Source organism: Rhinolophus sinicus, linkage group LG02 (assembly GCF_036562045.2).
Source record: "Rhinolophus sinicus isolate RSC01 linkage group LG02, ASM3656204v1, whole genome shotgun sequence".
In the NCBI taxonomy this organism is placed as follows: Eukaryota; Metazoa; Chordata; class Mammalia; order Chiroptera; family Rhinolophidae; genus Rhinolophus; species Rhinolophus sinicus.
Window position 1 is genome coordinate 34,242,571 of NC_133752.1, and position 22,394 is coordinate 34,264,964.

Below are 22,394 nucleotides of genomic sequence, written 5' to 3' on the forward strand. Positions count from 1 at the left end.
TGGGAAGAGGAGGTTTTCAGACTGGAACTGGACTGACATTAGTTGGAGGAAGGGATTCCCCTCCTACCTGGGGTCTTAATCTCTTAGTCTAAATACATCAGGAGACGCTGGCCTGTGCATGTAGGTTGTGGGCTCTAGGACATGCCCATCACTGGATGCTGGAACCTGTTCCAGCCAGGCTTTAAAGAGTGCACATCATCGTTTGCAACCCATATCATCTATGTAAAGGATGACTTTGCTTTGCTTACACTTCGTATTTAAATATGCCACATTTCCCTACTTTCTATCTGTTTAATTGCTCCATTCCCTAGTGTGGAGCAGAAGTTCAGGACACACTTTGTATTGCATTAGAAACCTGGGTCTTATTCAGTCTAGGAAACCTGTGGAAGGCTGCAGTTTCAGTCTACGATGTTGTCACTATCACTTTTAATTTCTCAGGATGGTTTTGCAGTGCGCTGAGTGGGAGGCTTTGTGACGTACTCTCTTGTGTTAAACTCGGTGACAGAGACCTTTACCAAGTCTTCTAAGGCCCAGTACAGGACCCAGGCTCGCAAGGTGTGTTCTGTATATGAGTCTCTGCCACATCTGGGGGGCTGGGTTTGTGTGGGGTCTTGGTCTCCATCTGTGTGGGGGCCTGTGGGGACATTCAGCTGGATCCTCCCTCTCGCTCTTGGCAGATTCACCCACCTGCTCAGCCATTTACTCCCCACTCCCCACGTCCAATGTGGCTGCCGCCTTTTAGGGATATTTAGCCTGATACACCTTCCAAAAAAGGCCTGACTTTTTTTGGGGGAGGGGGTTATTAAGAGTGAGGATCATTTCTACGTCTTGTTAGTTTCAAAACACAGAAAGGTCAGTTCCTTGCCATCCTCTACTCCGCAATACCATCTCCAAAAGAATCCATTAGGATTCTATCAGGATTTGAGATTAACAAGGTCTAGTCTTTTCTTATAGGGGATTAGAATAAAGATGGAGAAAGAGCATGGCTTAATTTTCTCCTGGTGACTACTCAAAAACCAAAGGATTAGTTCAACCTTTTCACGTATTCACCCTGATAAGCCTAGTGTACTTCTCTGTTTTCATCAAGTTTCCTATATTCTTTTTTATTTAGTCAAGCCGTGTTTAGATATGCTAGCCCTGTTCAAGTTTTACTTGTTGGTACTAAAGAAAGTGTCTGTGTCCAAAAATGGGCCAGGATGTTAAAGGGGAAAGGGCATTTCCTTTCTCCTCATCTTAACCTAACCTAGTAATGGGAGGTATCAGAAATGAGATCCCTAAAGGAGGAGAAATGAATCTGTCAACTAATGATGGGGCTTCATGCCCCTGCTATTCTTTCTGAGAGGCAATCATTTGACAATTTGGGAAGATCTGGATTTTATTGAAATGAATGAGGAGACAAATTTCTACACAAAACTGTGGCTCTGTTGGATGCTTATGCATTATGTGACACTTACTGTTTGCACCTAGAGAAACCTCCTAAACCAAGCATCTTGGATTTGTATTTCAGTGTAGCATAGTGTTTCCTTCTGTGTGGCAGGAGAAATTAGGAAGAATCCCTAGTCTTAGAAGCAGGATAAAAGGGAAATGGAATGATAACCACAGACTCCCCCTGTCCCCATATTTCTTTTCTTTTTCTATTCTTTTTTTTTCAAGACAGTGTATAAATTAATGTAAGCTAAATAGTTGTATACATTTTTTATTGTTTTTTCTGCCTCTAAGTTTTGACTTAGCAAAGTTTTGTTAATTAGTAACTATATAGAGTCAATAGAGCTAGATTTGTGTGGGTGTGTGCCAATCATGGGACCTTGATAGAAACAGAGAAAAAATTGGTGAGATTCTGCTGCCTAGGCTGGGCATACTTATAAAGGAAATAAGTAGTTGATATTTTGCTTCCATTTGAGAACTAGATGATAGTTTAACGTGTGAGAAATAAGTCATTTAAAAATACGTGACCAACCTATGTTGCAAAGAATGTTGTAAAAAAACCTTGTAGAATATATGTAATTATTTTTTACTTTTTAATTAGGTTGTAGCTATTCCAGTTTTTTAAAAAGAATGAATAATTGCCCTTGAATGAGAGTAAACAATTTCCAACGCTTTATCAAAGTTCTCAAGGCCCCTTTAAAAGGAAATCTACTGCCACCTAGCGTCTAACTTTTAGAATAACTGAATTACTGCGTTTAGGAATATTTGTAAAACCGAGAGTACCGCTTGGTGGCACAATGGACAAGTACATTAAAGGCACAACTTCCAGTTTACATACTCCTTGTTTCATCTCTGTTCATGTGTTTGTTAAATGTGACTAATACATTGTTTTCCTTTTCAGTGTTATTTTTTTCTAAGACAATCTGACATATTTTTGAAACTGCCGTTTAAATGCTCATAAGTCATGAGAAACCTGAACACCTTCAGATTTAATTTCTGATTTTTGAAGTTTTAAGTTTTTAAATAGTTCAAATTAGCATGTCCTTTCATTTCTTCTCCCCCTGTACACATATAACTGTAATCACTAAGTGAAAATATGCAACACATTTCCCACATTATCCAAAAGAAGAAAGAAAAACAACTCAGATGAAGCTATAACAAGGGCTTTTTGTATTTAGAAGGAATGGGGGTTGAGGGTAACTTCTGTTTTAAGCATTAAATCTAGTGCGAAAAATCTATCTCCTAACAAGAACATCTGCCTGAGATAATGATTCATTATAAAGTGATGCAGATTGGGTCTGGAGAAATCAAGAATGTTACTATGGAAATTTTTGTAATTTAGTATGTGAGCATGCTTCAGGTTTAATTTTGTTTCTGGTACCATTAAATTTGGTAGTAATAGCAATGGGAAATGAAATTCATTCTATTTCATCTAGTGGGCAGATTCTTGAAGAAGTTGCTCAAATAAGCTGACTTTCCTTATGGTTATGCAAGGACGAGAAGAATAAAACAAATCAATGTTTGAAATCATAACAGTTAAAATAAACATTGTACCTTAAGCACATCAAAACATAAAATAAAATTTTGGTACTTAGAATCACATTATCTATCTATCTATCATCTATCATCTATTCATCATGTGGATATTATACATGTACCCATAATGTCTACTTACTATAGCTTTGGCAATTTTGTAAAATTAATATATTATTGGTAAAGATGTAATTATAATGATTCCATTTAAATTCTGTTGCCTGTGGAACAGGAAGACTAATTGCCAAAATACTTCCTTGGTATGTTCTAGTAATGATTATCAAGATTTTAAAGGTGAATGGGTTCTCATAGCTATCACCACACAATAGAGTTTTGCTTGTTTGATTAGATTTTGTTGTCATCCCCTTAGGCTTTTATTCCAAATCACCATCATTATCCTCGGTCCCCTGTCAGTTGTAAGCCCTACCTCACACTTACTATATGTAAGCATTTCCCTACCTCCATGTCTCATACTCAGAGGATGATCTACTCTTCCTGCTCAAAGTTGAACCCTCTCCTGGAGCTCTTGGTTTCATTCCTCCCTCCCTATCTCTATCGCTGCAATCTGGCTTCATCAATCATTCCCCCTCTTTCTGGATTTTCCACCTTCAGCTTTTGGCTCTGATCCTAAGTCCACAACCCCAAAGTCTTGCTCATCATTAAAAAACAGACAAACATAAAACCCCCTCCCAAACAATAAAAAAAATAAATTTTCATGACCAAAAAGTAAAACAGACACAACAAACAAAAAAATCAGCTCTTTTTTGACCTGAAATTCCCTAGTCTTAAATTCCATCTTTTTCCTTTTTTTTTTTCTTTTTTGTCCATGAGTTGTCTTGACGTTTTTACCTGCTCCTCACTCTTCAACTTACTAAACTCTTGTTTCCTCTACCACTATCAGGCTGATGCAATTTGTGAAAGTTGCCAGTGACCACTTTAACTATTTTATTGGACCTATTTGCCAAGTTGAGTTCACTTATCACAACCTCCTTATTTCTAATTTTCTGGTAATCTCTTCTTGATCTTCTCTTACTCTGCTCATTCCTTAAAGGTTGATTTCCCTTTGTTTGATTCTCTTAGTTTCCCTCTTATTCTGCATCAAGAATTTTGAAGAGCAGGTTTTTTAGGGATTCACAGACCTCCTGAAATTGTGTGCATAATTTGGCTGTTCGGTTATGTGTAATTTTCTAGTGAGAAGGTCTATAATTTACAGCAGATTCTCAACGGCATTAATGTCTCTCAAAGGTTAATAATTACTGTTCTATGTGGCCTTCCAAATTGATCTTAGCAATTAATTTGGTTTTTAAAGAACTCATGCATATCACGTGCTAAGTGAAAGTATAATAATTTTATTAATTAACCTTCGAAAAAACTGTGTGAAGTAGACAAGGTAATCCCCACTTTATAGATTAAGAAACTGAGGCATAGAGTGACTAAGTGGCTTGGCTAAAGAGTCATAATAGGTAGGTGTCACAGTTTTAACTCCCATTTATTTGCTGATGATTCTCAAACTCACCTCTTCAGCCTATATCTTCCAAGCTTCAAATTCATAGATCACTTGATAAGATAAATTCACAAACAAGATAAAAATAATTCTACCATTAGAATGAAAGATGATCAGAGAACCCCTATCAACTATTTTTCACAAGGTTGCAGACAATGATGAAAAAATAATAAGCCACTGAAATTATACTTTTGAAGGATATTTAATGATACAATGCCTAAAAATAAGTGGAGTCTACTTTATGATTCCACTTTTGCAAAAAGTATTTCTATGTATATGATATATATGATATGTGTATATATAATTATACATACACACATGTGCATGTGTATGGAAGAAAATATACCATATGTACAGTGTACATCTCTGGTTATTGAAATTAATAGTAATTTTTATTTTCTTCTTTTTAATTTCTGCATTTTTGAATATTCTACAAGGAACATATAACACTTTTTAAATGAGGGGAGAATTTGTTTAAAAATAACTCAGTGAAACCCCACAACAATATCAATAAATGATATAGAGGAGACTTCTACACAGGGTAGAGGCACCTTAGACTCCAGGCAATGCTATTTTCTTAATGAGTTACGACAAAAACTATATTGTAAAATTTCACTTCTATGCTGTGTACCCTAGCAGCTTTTAGTTGCATTAATTGTGTAACCTTGTTCAAACCATATAGTATCCACTTGTTTTAGTTTTTGCCTCTCAAAGTGACACAGTGGTGTTGCCTAATTTCTAATGTACTTGCGTAATATCATCTCTTACGTACTTAAAGAAATATTTAAAATTTTCCATGCAGAGGATACCCAATATTACAATACTCTGTATGTTTCTTGATTCCAAGATTTAGTAAGAATTTAAAACTGGGAGATAAAAAACAATTAAGCATCTGGGAAAGACCCCATTATATAACATCACACTGGCTAAAATCATTAATCTTCGCCAGCTATATGTGCCTAGTTGTGGATTAATCACTCTGGGGTGGTGGGATAACAACACAGCACAGCTGCATTCTATTTAAGCCTTTCAAATCACTTAAACATAGGTTATCTCATTTGATTCTCATAATAACCCTGTTGGATAATTAAGGCAAAGACTGTTATCTCCATATCTCAGACAGGAAAATTGATACATGTGGTAATTTAATCTCTAGAATCCAAATTGAAGCAGTGACTTAAGCAATCAAGTTATACAGCAGAAGAACATGCAGTAGTTTCTCGGTTTTCAAATGTCTCCATTGATAAACATTTCGGTTTATGAACGCTGTAAACCCAGAAGTAAATGCTTCGGTTTTCGAACACGCCTCGGAACGCGAACATGTCATGTGGCTTCTGCTGAGTGCAAGATCCTGAGGCCTAGCTGTCGGTTGTTGAGTCCTGAGCCCCAGTGCAACATGGAGGTGATATTTGGGCTTATTTGGTGTCTGTGTGCAATGAATCTGTGCTCATCTCATCTCAGGAGCAGTCTTACAACCAATTTGTTTTTGTGACTGTGTGCAATCAATCTGTGTTCAAGCCATTTCAGGAGCCCTCTGCCAATCACCCCTTGCTGTGAGAAATGGATAAAAGCTGCAAAGAAAAGAGAATCATTAACAGAACAACAATAGAGGTGAAGAAGGAAATTATTTCTGAACATGAAAGTGGTGTCCATGTATGTGATCTGGCAACGCAGTTTGGTATTGCCAAATCTACAATTTGCACCATCTTAAAAAAGAAAGAAGCCATTAAAGGAGCCAGTGTTGCAAGAGGTGTGAAAACACCAGACAAAGAACACAGACAATTGAAGAAGTGGAAAAATTGCTTTTCAGATGGATAAATGAAAAACATTTGTCCGGTGACAGCATTTCTGAGAGCATAATTTGTGAAAAAACTTTACATTTGCGTGCTGATCTCATCAAAAACACCCCTGGAACAAGTGCTGAGAGTGATATTTTCAAAGTAAGTAGAGGGAAGTTTGAAAACTTTAAGAGAGAAGTGGCGTACACAATGTGGTGAGACATGGTGAAGCTGCCAGTGCCAACAAAGAAGATGCCGAGCAATTTGTTTTGGAATTTAAAGATTATGTAGAGGCAGAGGGTTTCCTTCCCCAACAAGTTTTCAGCTGTGATAAGACAGGCCTCTTTTGGAAGAAAATGCCAAAGAAGACCTACATAACGAAGGAGGAGAAATCATTGCCAGGACACAAGCCCATGAAAGAATGGCTAACCCTTTTATTTTGTGGAAATGCAAGTGGGGATTTTAAGTTGAAGCCTTTGCTCATCCACCATTCTGAGAATCCCAACGTGTTTGAGAAAAACAATGTCATAAAAAGCAATGTGGAGGGCAAACAGCAAAGCTTGGGTAACCAGGCAATTTTTAATTGAGTGGTTTCATGAAGTGTTCAGGCCAAGTGTAAAAAAATACCTCCAAGACAAAAATCTTCCAATGAAGTTCCTGCTTGTTATGGATAATGCTCCAGCGCACCTCCCAGGCTTGGAGGACGAGTTGATGGAAGAGTTCAGTTTTATCAATGTAAAGTTTTGCCCCCCAACACGACTCCTCTCATCCAGCCCATGGACCAGCAGGTCATATCTAATTTTAAGAAGTTTTACACCAAAGCACTGTTCCAAAGGTGCTTTGAGGTGACCTCGGGCACAGAGCTAACCCTCGGAGAGTTCTGGAAGAGTCATTTCAATATTCTACATTGCTTACATCTCATAGACAAAGCATGGAGGGATGTGTCTCACAGAACAATGAAGTCAGCATGGAAGAAATTGTGGCCAGACGCTGTCCCTGAACGTGTATTTGAGGATGTTGAAGAGGATGCTCCTATCGCTGAGGATATTGTGTCTCTGGGAACGTCCATGGGCTTGGAAGTGAGTAGTGATGATGTGGAGGAGTCAGTGGAGGACCACCAGACTGAACTCACCACAGAAGAACTTCAATACCTTCTGATGGAGCAACAACAGGCAGTCACTGAGGAGTTGTCTTCGGAGAAGGGAAGACAAAGTGTTTCTACTGCACTGATCAAAGAAATGTGTGCAAAATGGGTTGAAGTGCAAATTTTTGTTGAAAAATATCAGCCTGCTAAAGCTGCTGTAAGTCACGCCACTAACACTTTCAATGATAATGCTATGTCTCACTTTAGACAAATTTTAAAACATCCGAAAAGCAAATGTCAATTAAAAAATTTTTAGTGAGGAAAAGATCCAGTAAGTCTAAACCAGGTGTCAGTGGTGTCAAAAAGTCAAGGAAAGGAATGGCAGGAGAGGAGTCACCTACAGTGATTCTGGAAGAGGGCTACAGAACACCTGAACAACAGTCACCTATTGTGATTATTGAAGGGGACCCCCTATCCAAACCATGACTATCAACATTGCAGGTAAGGAAAAATTACATTTTCATTTTTATCATCTACAGTATTGTTTTTACATTGTGTTTATTTATTATTTCTTTTACAGTACAGTATATTGTGTTTATTGCTTTCATTGGGTATCATTTCTTTTGATCTATGGTATCATTAGATAGTAAAATTCATGCTAAATTGCTGTTTTAGGGGTTGATTTTAAATGTCTGGAATGGATTAATCCATTTTGCAGTACTTTCTGTGGGAAACCGAGCCACGGTTTTCGAACCTTTCAGAACTGGAATGGTCTTCTGGAATGGATTACATTAGAAAACCGAGGTACCACTGTATATCACACTATGTAGGTGTAGAGCAACTGTCATGGTTACAGTTTTTTTCTGCATTTCTGCTGAAGCTAAATGGCAGCCTAAATCTTAGCTAAATGGTTAGATTAATTTGGTGACAGGTTAGCTTCCTATCTAATAATAAATCATAGGGAAGCTTTTCTTCGTCTATAAGATGATGTTGACCTGCTTGATCAGAGGTCATGACCTGGCAGGGTAATGAACAGATTCAGTACAAATTCCATTTGACCTGCAGAATCTTGGCTCACAGAAAATTTTACATTAAAAGGTCAAAGATTTCTATAAGACGTTATCTGTATATTGCATTGTGGCACCTCTTTCTCCTACCCATAGTTGGGACTGTTTTAAGGGTACTGCAATGATCCTGGATCCAGTGACTTGAAGAGTCCTCCCATTTCCTGCCCTCAAAGAGGTGGCTCTGCCCCTTGTTCAATTGGGAGATATGCATTTGTAGGAACGAGGACATTTTTTTCATTTTTAGTCAAAACTAGGAAATATCCTTGCATGTTCATAAGGAATAATCTATTTAATGTAATATGTAGAGGTTTTGTGAGGTTTTAACAAAAATTAGAGAAATGGCCTTTTTTAATAACTCTTGTAACCACATAGAAAAAAGTATCAGGTTTTTAAACATAAACGACCAAAGGTTCATCAGTCCTCTTTATGAATAAATTTAGTGAGATTTCTTTTTTTTGTCTTCTCTAGTAATACCAGTGGTCAGCAAACAAATTTTATTCTCCTATTAATATTTCTAGTATCAAATGATATAAATTTGTTTACACAAGTGAGAAGTTTCATCTTTTTAAATAAAAAATTTCAATTTGCTAACAAGAAGATATTGACAGAATGATAAAAGAAGACAGGACAAAGAGACTTTAAAAAATCGAGGGCAACTGTGGTAACAACTTGGAAAATATTACTGTGCTTTTCTCACAAAAATACCATACATTTATCCTTAATTGACTGAAACTATCCACAGCTGCTTTCTTTCGTTTCTAATGTCCCTACATGTCAGCATTGTCTGTTTCCTCTTTGTCCTGCAACAACAGCGTAACCAATTTCGTATATTAAATCTCCAGGTTTGAAATACCTGATGTGTTTTCTGACTGGAAACTGACTGAAACCTTATATTTTAAACTGAATTAATATAACAGTTTGTTTCCACCGCTCTTAATGAGTGACTGGCACTAGACAACAGGATCATTTTAAATTGAGGCAAATAATTGAAGTACATTTTTGCAGAATATTAGTGTCAATAAAATTTGCAATTCAATGACACATCTCTGTTTCTACTTTTTACAGCCTAGAGCTTCATTCAGGATTAACCTTTCTTTGTCACAGTTCTGCTAATGAAACAACAATTCTGAACCAGACAATCCCAGGTTTCTTTTTTGTTGTTGTTGTTGTTTGTTTGTTTTTTTTGCAATTACTTTTCAGAAGAAATGTTTCAAGAGACACATTTTCCTAACACTATAAATTAGCTCCCTTTTAATATTAAGAGATTATATATTGTTGTTTTCATATAAATCAGATCATGGCTTTTGGTACTTTTCCATTCATTTAGAAATATGTGATACCTTCAGAGATTGTTGTTATGATCGACTCAGCAGCCGTCTTTACCAACATCCTCTATTCTGCCTCTTACAAAATTCTATCCACTGTACATGAACCTACAAAGCTTCCTTATCACAGGGTTATGAGCATTTATTAAATTATAACCTACTGCCTTTAAAAAAAGATTTGAGATATCATTTTGGATCATACACAGTGTATCCCCCAAATTAAAGAAATTTATTTACAGGAAAAATAAATTTAAAATGGTGACTTATAACTGAAGTAAAAGTTAATAATATGTATGCCATAAGGTCTACCACAACTGTTATAAGAGAACTATATATTTGTGTTTAGTTCCAAACTTCTGATTAGCCAAAGCCAAAAAGACAATATTATCAATAAAGAGTCATGTTGTCCATATAATAAAAATAATGATGCAGATAAAACTAATAGTAATAACAAAATAATAAAATAAGTAATAAATCATTAATTAAATAATTAAAAATAACAAATGTAGATAAAACTACAGAAGCTAATATTTTTATGGTTATGAAATTTGGGGAAAATTTCTTTTCAAATTCAGTATTTTTGATGCTTAGGAATAGGACTTGGGATACTTAAGTAGTAGGACACAGAATCATGGAGTGGACAGTATTATCAACAAAATCCTTAAAATCAAAATAACTAGTTTTATGTAGCTATTTCCTATAGAATCCTTCAATGTAAGTTGAGGGTACAAGACCAAACCACAAGGTAGCAAATGCAATTCTCTGGAGTGCAAAAAACACAAAACGGTAAAATAAGCTTTCTTAATGTCTGGATTGATCTAGGGATAAAAATCTAAACTATGTATTGAGCTGGGTGGACTCTATACTCTTTAATTAGTTCTTCATGGATATTATATCTTGCACTTTGAATTTTGATAAAAGCTGGCCAGTGACAGGTATTTTATTATCTGACTTGGAGTAATTATTTGGTGTTACCGATTGAAGTACATGTATTTTTAGAACTCATCTGCTTCAAAAGCAATATGTTTCAAAAGTGAACTGAGCAAAAAAAAAAAAAAAGTGAACGTCCCCTTATGAATATTAAGGTGCTTAACCTAGACTTTGTCGTGAGTAGGCCTTGGCCCATCTCTGTATACAGGAGGCCTGGGGAGCACGGTGGACAATATAAAGATTTTTCTCAGAAAACAATTCTGGATGTGCTCCAGGATAGGGCAAATCAATAAACAAGGTTCCAAAGGTCTACACTGCAGACCATGGTTTTGGCAATTTTAGCCTCGAAAAATTTCAAAGCGGAATTACCCATATATATTTTTAGAAATCCATTTGTGAACTGTCTGAGTTTGAGAGCTTCCTAGTGAACCTTCTGGGGAAAATTACTTATGAAATATACCCTATTCTAATAAAAATGATTGACATGCTGTTTAGAGTTGTTAGATATAAACCAATGAAACCTTGGAAGACAACTGCCCAAATGTGACTTTGTGTTTACAGAGAATTGATCTTAAATGAACTCTTTCTGACTGTTACATGGTAGGAATATGGTGACTTGAATCCAGCGCTACCACAGAATAGTTTTCTTAGTGTTTTTGCAGGGGGGATTAGACTTGGGTTATAAAGTTGAGATTGGTTTCTTTCAACTTCTGATAGTCTTCATGAGATTGCTGTTAACTGGGTATTTGTCCATCTATTAGGTTGGTGCAAAAGTAATTGTGGTTTTTGCAATTATTTTTAACCTTTTAAACCACAACTGCTTTTGCACCAATCTAATACAAGTTATTAGCAAACTGTAAATGTTAGAATTTTACAAACAACTGACCAAGAATGGTGGATAATTAAAATAACTACTCAAGGCCTTCTGAATTTCTAATTATTAGCTGTGGACCCAAAGTATGTGTTAGAGGAGTTCTCAGTGACTGAACTTATGTATAATGAGTCATACCTCAATCACATAATATGGCTCCGCTCCTCTACCAATGACCTCACACCTTCTTTATTTATCATTTCAAATTCTTACTCTGTACTGTGGCATGTAGAATTCTAGGAATAGATCAGCAGAGATCACTGTGGGAGAGTTGGGGGAAGAGGAAAGGAAAAAAGAAAGTTGGCATGGTCTAGGCCTTAAAAATATAAGAACGATAACTTTTTCCCTTTAATTTCTCTTCAAAAATTGCAAAGGTAATGTGAGTTTAGTGCAATGAGTGAAATAGTGTAAAGATTAAAAAAAAGGTGAGTAATTAATAATTTCCCCTACCTACCTCCTCCCCCTCCGTCCCCTCTCCCCATCTCCTGGATCCTTACAAGTTCCTTACAAATCCCAAGGATATTGAATTCCATTTCTCCACTCTCTCAATGGATCTAGACTTGTACTCTTTTTTTCTCATGAATACCAAGTAGTTGCTGTAACAGTCTGGGCTTTGAAATGGGGTGTTGTAAGAAGGAGCACAGCAGAGATGGCTCTGGAATTTCAGTCAAGAAAACTCAAATAGCTAGGAATGACCTGAGTGACTGGGGCTGGAGCTCTACTTCCAAGACAGCTGCTTCACTTACACATCTCCCCTAGGCTGAGATGGCTGAAGAACAAGCTCAGCTGGGATTGTCCACAGAGAGTCTTCCTGTGCCCCTTCCAGCATAGAGGTCTCAGGGTAGTCAGACTTCTGTGGTGGCTCAGGAGGTTCCAAGAGTGAGCAAGGCAGAAGCTGCATGGTTTTTTATGCTCTTACCTTAGAAACCACATGGTACTGCCTACTCTGTAACCTATTGGTCAAAGGAGTCACAAACCTGCCCAGATTCAGGGGATGGGTTCCACTACTTTATGGGACAGGTACAGAATTTGTGGCCACTCCTTAAGGGTTCTCATGTGAAATATTTATCCAAGAAGTTCATATTTGAATTGGATCTAAGCGGAATACAGAAAAACTAATAGGGCAATAATTTTGTATTGGTCTTTTAAAAATGGGACTGACTACATTCTGAATCTAACCTGGCAAGACCATATTCTTAGAGGTTATAAGTGCCAATAGAGATTATAACTGTCAAAGACAGCCTCTCAGAGAAGACAATGACTAAATCATGGCAAGAATTCTTTATTATGTACTTTATTTAGCTTGAGCTGTTAATCAGCTCTTTTAAAGGTGAAAAATTTACTAGGACTGAGGTAGAAATAGTCCTGGTCACAAAGTTCAGGGTCATTGCCCGAAAAATAAAGCTGAGAAAAGCAAGCTTCTCAGGCGTCATATATGATTGGAACTTTCGTGATCTCAACCAACACAGTGATACTGTTGGATTCTCTATCTCCAAGTCTGCCTTAATTAGCAGTTCTAACAGTGAAACTCAGACCCTGCGCACAATCACTTATTATACCTAAGGTTTCAGGATGCAACAAGAAGTTTATAGTGAAACCATGGGTAAGTGTGGGCGTGGTACCAGTTGCTCAGATATAAAGATGAATAAGGTAGAGTGGCTGCCTTCAAAGAACACAGTCTGGTGGGTGTTTCAGGTATGTGAGCAGATAAACTGCAACACAAGGTATTACCTGTAATGAACCATGTGATCTCAGAGCGGGACGATCTACCTGCCTGCTTGTTTACACTGGATTAGCACCTATAACTACTCCTTTTTTGTCCCCCTCTGAACCTTTGAATCTTCTCTCTTATGTGGTCTTCTAGAAGATCTCTTTGATAGACTTCAAAAGTTTTCCCTGCTGCCTAGATTTTTTGCTTTAATGACTGACTTGGATTTTTGACTCTTTGCCTAATATTTCCCCTCTCCCCAATATCCTGTCTCAACATTGTTTTCTGTCTCTGTGCTTAAAGCCTGAGGGCAAGAGATTCATTTATTAAAATACATATAAGCGCAGCAATGACTCTATGCTGGGCAAAATGTTAGATGCTGGAGATACAATGGGGAGTCAGTTAGGTACAGTTCCTGTCTGTTGCAAGGAGCTTATTTTAGAAGGATGCCTCCTGGACTTGGGATTATGTGCCTGGCCTACTCAAATGTGGGTGGTGTAGACCCTGAGAAAATCAGGGAAGCCTTTCTAGCCAGGTGACATTTAACCTATTTATTTTTTTAATGAAAAAATTAGTTTTCCAGGTTGGGGTGGAGGTACAGTGGAGAACATCAGATATTTCACACAGAGGATACAACACATGCAAAAAACAGGAAGGGTATAGTCAGTTTGGGAGATAAAAAGATATTTATTTGAATGTCTAATGAGCCATATCAGTGAATGAATCTAGAGAAGTAAGTTGGGGTCATATTGGAATGGGCCTTGTTACGGCCCTTCTGATTAAGTTTGGACTTAGTCCTGTAGATAAGAGAGAGTCAGCAAAACTCTATAAGCATGACTGGGATAAAATTAGATTTGTTGTTCTTTAAGGAGATAAACCCAGGAGTATGGTCACGGAAGTGGGGAAAAGACAAATAGCAGGAAGATCAATTAGGAGACTATTGCATTAGCCTAGATTAGAACTAATGAGAGCCTGAGTGAGGGGATGGAAAGAAGCGGCAGAGAGCAGAGGTTAGTACTGCAGTAGTGTTTTAAGGTGGAATCAAGAATGCTTGGCACCTCATTAGTATGGAACACTTGACGAATGGTAAGTTCATGAATCTAAGATGGAAAAAGAGCAGATTTTGTAAGATGATACCAAGTTTTATTTTAGATGCTTGGGTATTCAAGTGAAGATGAACAGGAGGCAGTTGGAGACTTGATCTGAATCTAAACAGGAAGAGAAAATGGGCTGGAAAACCATTTTTGGAGGCCATGACAGAGGCAAATAGACAGAAAATTAAACAAATATTTGAGAAACAAGGACAAAAAATGTCAACAAAGACAAGGAATCAGTGAGAACAAGGAGGACCAGCAAAGATTAGCCTTCTGGAAGGGAAGAAAGGTTAAATAGATGAGGAGTGTTACTTTGTTTTTGACCAAAGTTCTGCGAGTGCCTGGGGCAAGTGTTGACATACGTGATGACAAAGGTATAATGAAGGTCAGTTTTTAGCCCTGCTGCCATTGATGGTTACACCAAAGGGGATGTCCTGTGTGGTTTCTGGCCCTCCCTCTTGGTTCTTGCCAGTCAGGAGTCAGAATGGAGTTAGAACATGTCCCAGATTGGTCTCATTTCCAAGAAAGAGAGGACTCTAGAAACTAGATATACCACTTTTCAAGAGTTGAAAAACATGGGAGACATCATCATTGCCTCTTGGGAGATAATAATACTTTAATTTTAACTTTAAACCGGTTTTTCCAGTTCTGTGTCTGCCTTTCATTTGCTGCATGCATTTGGTTGAATATCACTTTTTGTTCTCCATTATATTGAAGATGTTTTTGAATAGACAAGTTATGCAATTTTATGCTAGAAAGTGTTTCAAATTGTTCTAATAACTTCCTCCTCAAGAAAATGGTAAGAATTTTCTTTCCTCATTAAACATAAATAATAAGCTGACCTGAAGAGAAGACTTTTGTCCAAATGTCATTTGTTTCCATTGTTGATTTATTCATTTAATTTATATTGGGAAGTACATTAATTATAAATGCTCCAATTGTTTAAGATGAGTCATTTAATTTGCACAGTCCTTTGTGAGTAGTGTTTGGTATCAAAGGATCTGGGCTCAGCTTAGATGCTAAGTGCCACTTACTGGGGTGTGGTGGTTAGGTCAGAATGATGCTGGCTGAGTGCCCTGGGAGGATAAATATAAAAAAACTGGATTATCTAGATCAATGAAAGCACTGCTTGTAGATTAGAAGAAAGTATAATAGGCAGGTGACCTGGAAATAATTATAACAGGGAGGAAATTCACCATAAAACCAAACCAAACCAAAACAAACCAAACACTTAGTATGCCCTAGAGAAGGTGACATTGTGACAGGGCTTAAGGGAGACCTGAAATTCACTTCCAAGATTTAGTCTTTGTACTCCCTTATTGTTAATAGCATTTTCATTTTTATTCCTTTTAAGTGATACAATCTGCGTGATGACTCCTTTCTTCTTTTTCAAAATTAGGTGTTAATCCGCAGGGTAATTGATGCCTTTTCTGTTTGGCTTTATAACTGAAAGTACTCCATTATATGCATTTAACTCGGTTTTCTTTCAGATCAGAATCTCTGTTGTGAAATATAGTGGCAGTCATGCAACCTCTACTGGCTTGTATCTACTATCTGAGTACAAGTTGTGTCTTTCTTACCTTATAATGATAAGGGCCTTGAGGGCAGGAAACGCAAGCTTTTCATCCCTCTGTGCATCTGTCTGTCTGTCCATCCATCCATTTACTGAATATTTGAGTATCTATGTGTCAGGCATTACAATGAATCTAGGGATGAGCAAGAACATTGTCTTTTTCCTCAGTTCATAGTCCAGTTAGGGCAGTGTTTCCAGTGATTCTGCCTGGAAGAATCACTTAGGTTGATGCCTCTACTTTCAGGGAGTCTGTTCTCATTGTGACCTGGGTATTGGTGTGTGTGTGTGTGTGTGTATGTATATATATATATATATATATATATATATATTAGAGCTTTCAAGGTGATTCCACAGGGCAATCAGATTGAGAACCGCTGAGTTAGGCAGATAGGCCTACATTATGTTAAGTTCTATAATAAAGAAAAAAAAATTTTCTTGGTACACAGAAACGAAAAATAGTCATATGCATTAATTTTCTTTTACTTCTCGTAGCACCTACCACAGAGCCCAGGATCTTGAATATACTCTATTAAATATTTCTGAAATTAATGAACTTATTACCTTTGGGCTCAATCACCTACTTCAATATCATGAGGTGATATTATGTATTATAATTAAATTAGAACAATTCTTTCATTTATTAATTGAATTTCTGTCCCAAATTAAAGAGAGTTTGGTGGTCCTTTGTTGAGAAATAATGAATTTAGTTATTTCTATATTTAGCTTTATACCTTTTGGATTCTTGATATTTTTTAAAATTAAAGTTTATTGGGGTGACAATTGTTAGTAAAGTGACATAGATTTCAGGTGTAAAATTCTGTATTACATCATCTATAAGTCACATTGTGTGTTCACTACCCAGAGTCAGTTCTCCTTCCATCACTATATATTTGATCCCCTTTGGATTCTTGATTTTATATGATGAAATCTAACTCATCTTTTGATGGGCAAAATCCTTTTTTGGCTTTGAAAATTCTGATTTTTTTTTTCTTATCAGCCTCTCCTAGTTTAGTCAGGTAGTTTTATAAATTAGATTATGACACATGTAAATTATCTATTTTAATGTACTACATAGGTTTAAAATGATAATTGTAGCTCCCATTAAGCAGATTCAGGACTGTTGCAGAATAAACTCCTGACCTAGGGAGAACAGTTGAAAGGGTCACTTAGGCAATGCTATGGTATTGCGTTTCTCTTCAATGGGGAATCCATTTCTGCTCAGACACCCAATCTGGAAATTTCATTTCTCATTCAAGTTCAAATGAGATACAATCCTCCTCTCCTGACAGTAAGCATGAGCTTGTAGAGCACATGGAGAGGGGACTGCTGAGTACACAGATCAGAGTCCAGTGCCAGTCAGCTTTGAGGGAACCAGTAATTAGTGGCAGACACTTTGTAGTATATTGAAGGTAGCCAACCTCCTTAGAAATACTATTGGTCAGACACAGTTCTTACAGTGAACTTTGAGCAGTTTCAGAACAAAAGTATAAAAATCTGCAAGTAAGATGTTGGCATAGGAAAATGGCATCTCGATACTCCCTATTTTCTCGGCTCAATTGCAGCTCGGTGTGTCCACGTGACTAACTTCTGGTTAAGAGGATGCAAGTAGAGTGCAGTTTGGGGCTTCTGTTCTTGAAAGGAATGGAGGTTCCCTCCTCTTCCCTCAGTCTTTCTTCCACTGACTGGATGTGGATGAAGACAAAGATCAAAGGACCCAGACACCTTGACGATCCGGCAGAGCAGAGGTGCCATGCCTGCTCAGACTTTTATGTGCGAGTGGAATGAACTGTCAAATTTAAGCCACTGCTACTTTGTGTCTTCATCATACACAGCTTGTGCCATATCCTAATTCACTATCCCCTCAACCTCGTCAACCATATTGAATTTAAATACCTTTCCTTGAACTTGCAATGTAGTTTTTAAATGTCTTCTTTTACCTGTGCCATTCCCTGTACTTAAACTGCGTTTCAAATACATTCCCTCCATCAGCCAGGTAAACCCCTACTCATTTTTTTTTTCAAGATTCAGATTTAATACAAGCATTGTATACTCTGTGAAGCCTTCTTTGAAATTGCCATTTTGAGGTGAAAGTCTTTTTATTATTCCCTCAATAAACCTTGTACATAATTACAATAATGATAATATACATAATTTATTGTCTACTATGTGTCATATACTTTAAATGTGTTTCACACAAAAACCGCTCATTTGTTCTCACAATGGTTCTATGGGGTGTATGTATTGGACTCATTTTAGAAAATCCAGGCTTGGAGAGAGACGCTAGGTAATTACCCCAGTTCATAATGTTAGAGTAAATAGAAGAGCTGGAATTAAAGACAGATTCACCTGGTTCTAATTCCATGTTCCATCATCTCTGCCTTCATTAATAGCCCCTCTCATCTGGCATCACATTTCTCTGTTTACAGGTACATCATATCCAATTATACCCTGTGTTCCTCACATTTAGCTCATTGTGGAAGTTCAACAGATACAAGTTAAATACCTGAGCTCAGTTTTCCTCACCAGTTGCCTTCTATACTTATGGTATAAACTCTAGGAATAGTACCACACCTTAAATGGAAGGCTAACAGCAATCACTGTTTTGTACTCTGATTTCTCTTTGGATCATATAATTGTAATTGATCTGACGCTCCATATACTAAGCTAGCTTTGGTTACTGGTAGAGAGTGTCTTACTCTGTTAGGGCAGCTGTAACAAAATAGCCACTGACTGGGTGGCTTCAACAACAGAAATTTATTTTCTGACAGTTCTGGAGGCTGGCAGTCCAAGATCAAAGGGTTTTCAGGGTTGGTTTCTGGGGAGAGCGCTCTTCCTGGCTTGTGGATGTCTGAATTCCTGTGGCTTCCTATGGCATTTTCTGTGTGCCACACATCCCTGGGGTTTCTCTCTTTTCTTATAAGGACATCAGTCCTATCAGATTAGAGCATACCACCCTATGACCTCATTGTTGAAATAAATTTCTAGGCCCAAGATGGAGCTGTTCCTGCCCAGCGTGCCAAGTCAGCACACCAAAACTTAGATAACTTTCACGTGCCTGTAAATGCTCCGCTTGACCAGAAACACAGTATACCCAGCCAACCACTCCCCAAACGCCAAGCCAGTGCTGGGCTGTACACTTATTTCCTTGTTTCTTATCTGTGTTCTATTTTTCTCTTCCTTGTTCCATATTCATTTTCTGTTTCTTTTCCCTTTTCTTTATTCTTCATCCTAGAAAAGCTTCCTGCCTTCTTTGTGTTTTTATTGCTACATTTGTCCCCAAATTGGGATCTATCTGAAAAATCTATGGATTTTTTTATGTTAATTTCTCACTAAGTAAAATCAAGCTTCTGTTATCTTTTCCAAACAGTGTTTTGGGGAGGCAGATGTCATAGTTTATGCACAGATTTCCTGGAGCTGGAGGAAGAAGCAGGGTCATGGCTGGTAAAGCAGGTGGGCAGGGCATAGATGCCCATAAAACGTGTGTGTGGGGTGTTGGTTACGTGTCGATCTGGCCTAGAGTATAGAAGAGGTGCATTTCCCAAGAAAGATAAAGAATTTATTTTTTGGCTTTTGGGACTGAACAAAACAAAGTAACCATCTCTGATTGGTTTCAGATTTGCAGGTCTCTAAGGAATTTAAAAAGGGTGTGGAAATTAAGCAATAGTGAAATCTCCACATCTTGGATAAACTATGTATTTTGAAGCTTGCACAAGTTCTGAATATGGTCCAGGCTTTTTCAGTAAACATCTATTACATTTCTCAAAACTGAGATGGCTGAGGGGAAAAAAAAAAGAGGAAACACCTAACAAGAAGAAAGAATCAATTTATGAAAGAACAGAAAAGGCTTTATCATAAGACTTTCGGTAAATGCTGTTTTTGTTCAAAGACGATCTGAAATGCACTGTAGTGACTTAGAGGCTTGATCTCCCCTGACCTACCCTACTGTTAGGTATAGATTCATTCTTTTACTAGAGTGGTATTTTGTTCAATGGACAATGTTTATCCTTATCTACATCCAGTGACAGATTTAAAACAGGAAATGTAGAAGGCTGGAGAGACTCCAGGGAAAAGAATTGACAAGTAGCTATGAGCAAAGTATTGTAGTGATGATTGAGCTATAAGATTTGCATCTGCGAAGAGTGTTTTGGCTACAAGACAGAGGAGAATGGAAAAAAGTGCTGAGAAATGGGAGGTATCAAAGACAACTGCCTCCTAATCCAGACAGTATTTTTCCTGGCCGTTGGCCTGTCCTGCCCTTGAAACACCTTGCTTGGAACACCTTGCTTGGAACACCTTCCTTGAAGAAGCAAATCAAGCACAAGGGTCTCAATCAAAAGGTGACTGAACATTGAATAACTGTATTTTAAATGAGGGAATCTTGTAACCTTGGTGTACATTCTTTCAAGTCTCAGTTTTCTTCTGTGAAAAATGAAGACAATAATAATAGCTACGTCTTACTGACCATGTGCCAGGCATTTCACATTCGTTATTTTCGTTCTTCAAAACAACCTTATAAATTAAGAATGATTTTCTCATTTAATAAAGGAGGAAATGTGTACAAAGCCATTAAATAATACACCTGAAATCACAAGCGAGGGGCTAAGCCAGACCTGTTAGACTCAACAGCATGTTCTTTATCGACTGCACCACAGGCCTTGGTGACAGTGCTGTCACATCGTGCTGTCAGTGAGCACTGAAGAGTGAGCATGCCATTTGTAAAGTTGGCACATAGTAGGCATTTTTCAAATGTTAGTTTCCTTGAACTTTAAGTGCCAAAACTCTGCCCATATCAAAATTATTTCGTTCTCCAAGATATACGTTTGTGTGTGTGTGTTTGTGTGTGTGTGTGTGTGTGTGAGTGTGTGTAATAAAATGCACATGTTAGTGCAGTACCACAATGATCAATCAATAAAGATATGTTTGGTTCTGGATCATTTAATGGAAAATAAGTTTCTATTTTTTTTATTGTACTTTGGGCATAGATATAAGAGGACGTCTAAAAACTGTGGGGTTAGGGGAAGATACATATGTAACATGCAAAGTTGCACCATGTCCAGTATATAAGGAGGCATGCCAGGGTCTCTTTAGTGGGGGTTCACAAGGAAGTAGAAAGTGGCTAATGTGAAAAGTTTCTTCACAGAGTTTAGAATACGGTGGTGTTCCAAGGCATGTGCTCAACAGGCTGGTGTGCGATAAAAGTTTCATCTTGAGGGCTGTAAACTTGAGGCCAGAATCTTATGGTGTAGCAAGACTTTTGATATGATGAAAAGACATACTTTTCAGGAGAGTGGTAATAAGGCAAGATTCCTCAGGGTCAGTGGGGTGACTTAGGAATTCAATAAGGATGATCTGGATCTGATCTCTGACGGGCTTTTGACCCTGTCCATCTAATAGTCTAGCTCTTATAATTCTGAGGTTGTGTGTTGACAGATATTCTCTTTGAAGAGAAGAACTTTGAACTATAGTTTCAAACTAGAAAAAAAAAAAATCAATAGTCAAAGAAGAGCAAGGCAGGTAATGAGCCCTCGTTTTAGGCAGTAGCATAGTTAAATATGTTGCAAATATACGCCAAGAATTTACACCAGGATGTGAACTGGGATTGGAACCTTCCTGGAGAAGCTTCAATAAAGATTCTTCTTTGCTTCTTTCTTGGTTTCTTTCTTTGCTTCTTGCAGGAGACTACATCTATTCTCATTTTTTTCCAAATGGAAAAAATAGTGCACAAACAGACACAGATAGCCAGAGTGATGGCTGAGTTTTGTAAAGTACAATCTATCACAACACATCTACCTAGCACATTAGCATGGAACCCAGCTCTGAGTTTTGCCAATGGCCTGTCAACCCCGTTAAATTAAGGAAAGAAAAGTCTGGTTGACCAGGCTTCTCTCTTCCCCACATTGCACCACCACTACAAAAACCCAAACCAAAACAAATAAAACACAACAAACAAAAGCAAAATTCCACACCAGACAGTGATTTACCTCCATGGGGATGCAACATTACAGAGGTTGAACTCAGGAAATAGAGTGTCTGAGTAACTGTCACTGTGAGGCTGTTACCATTTTTCAGTCTCGCCCAGACATGCTCTCCAATTAAAGCAGGCACTAAATCCAGGGATTTGGTATTGGAGCTATAATTACAGGGCATAATGACTTGTGGGCCTTCATAATGCTTGAAGCTAGAGTGAGTGATACAGGTCAGGGCTCTGAGCACCTGACCTTGCATCTGGGCTCATTTCGGCCTCTGTGTGAGGAGTATTTTCTGAAAAAATCTTCCTCACAGATTTCTCTCTAACTCTATGCTTTCTGATCCAGAAAGGGGAGCCAAGTGCTATATATGTAATTCTTGAATATTTCCTTTGAAATTTGCATCTTGGTGACCTGTCTCATAATTCAGTTTTATATCTGTTATCTTTTGTATGGTGGGCCTTTAATAGCAACTCTCAATTTAATATTATGGTGTGTGTGCATGGAGTGGAGAGAGAGAGACAGAGACAGAGAGA

At 37.6% G+C, this 22,394-nt stretch overlaps 1 long non-coding RNA gene across 2 annotated transcripts in view; it reads right to left on the reverse strand.

Moving 5' to 3' along the window:
• Positions 1 to 4,412: 4,412 nt before the first annotated feature.
• LOC141568262 (uncharacterized) overlaps positions 4,413 to 22,394 on the reverse strand; it is a 48,832-nt gene continuing 30,850 nt past the window's right edge. For both annotated transcript variants that reach the window (XR_012491357.1, XR_012491358.1), the window contains one exon: positions 4,413 to 6,033. This is a non-coding gene — a long non-coding RNA (uncharacterized LOC141568262). The remainder of the gene's footprint in view (positions 6,034 to 22,394) is intronic.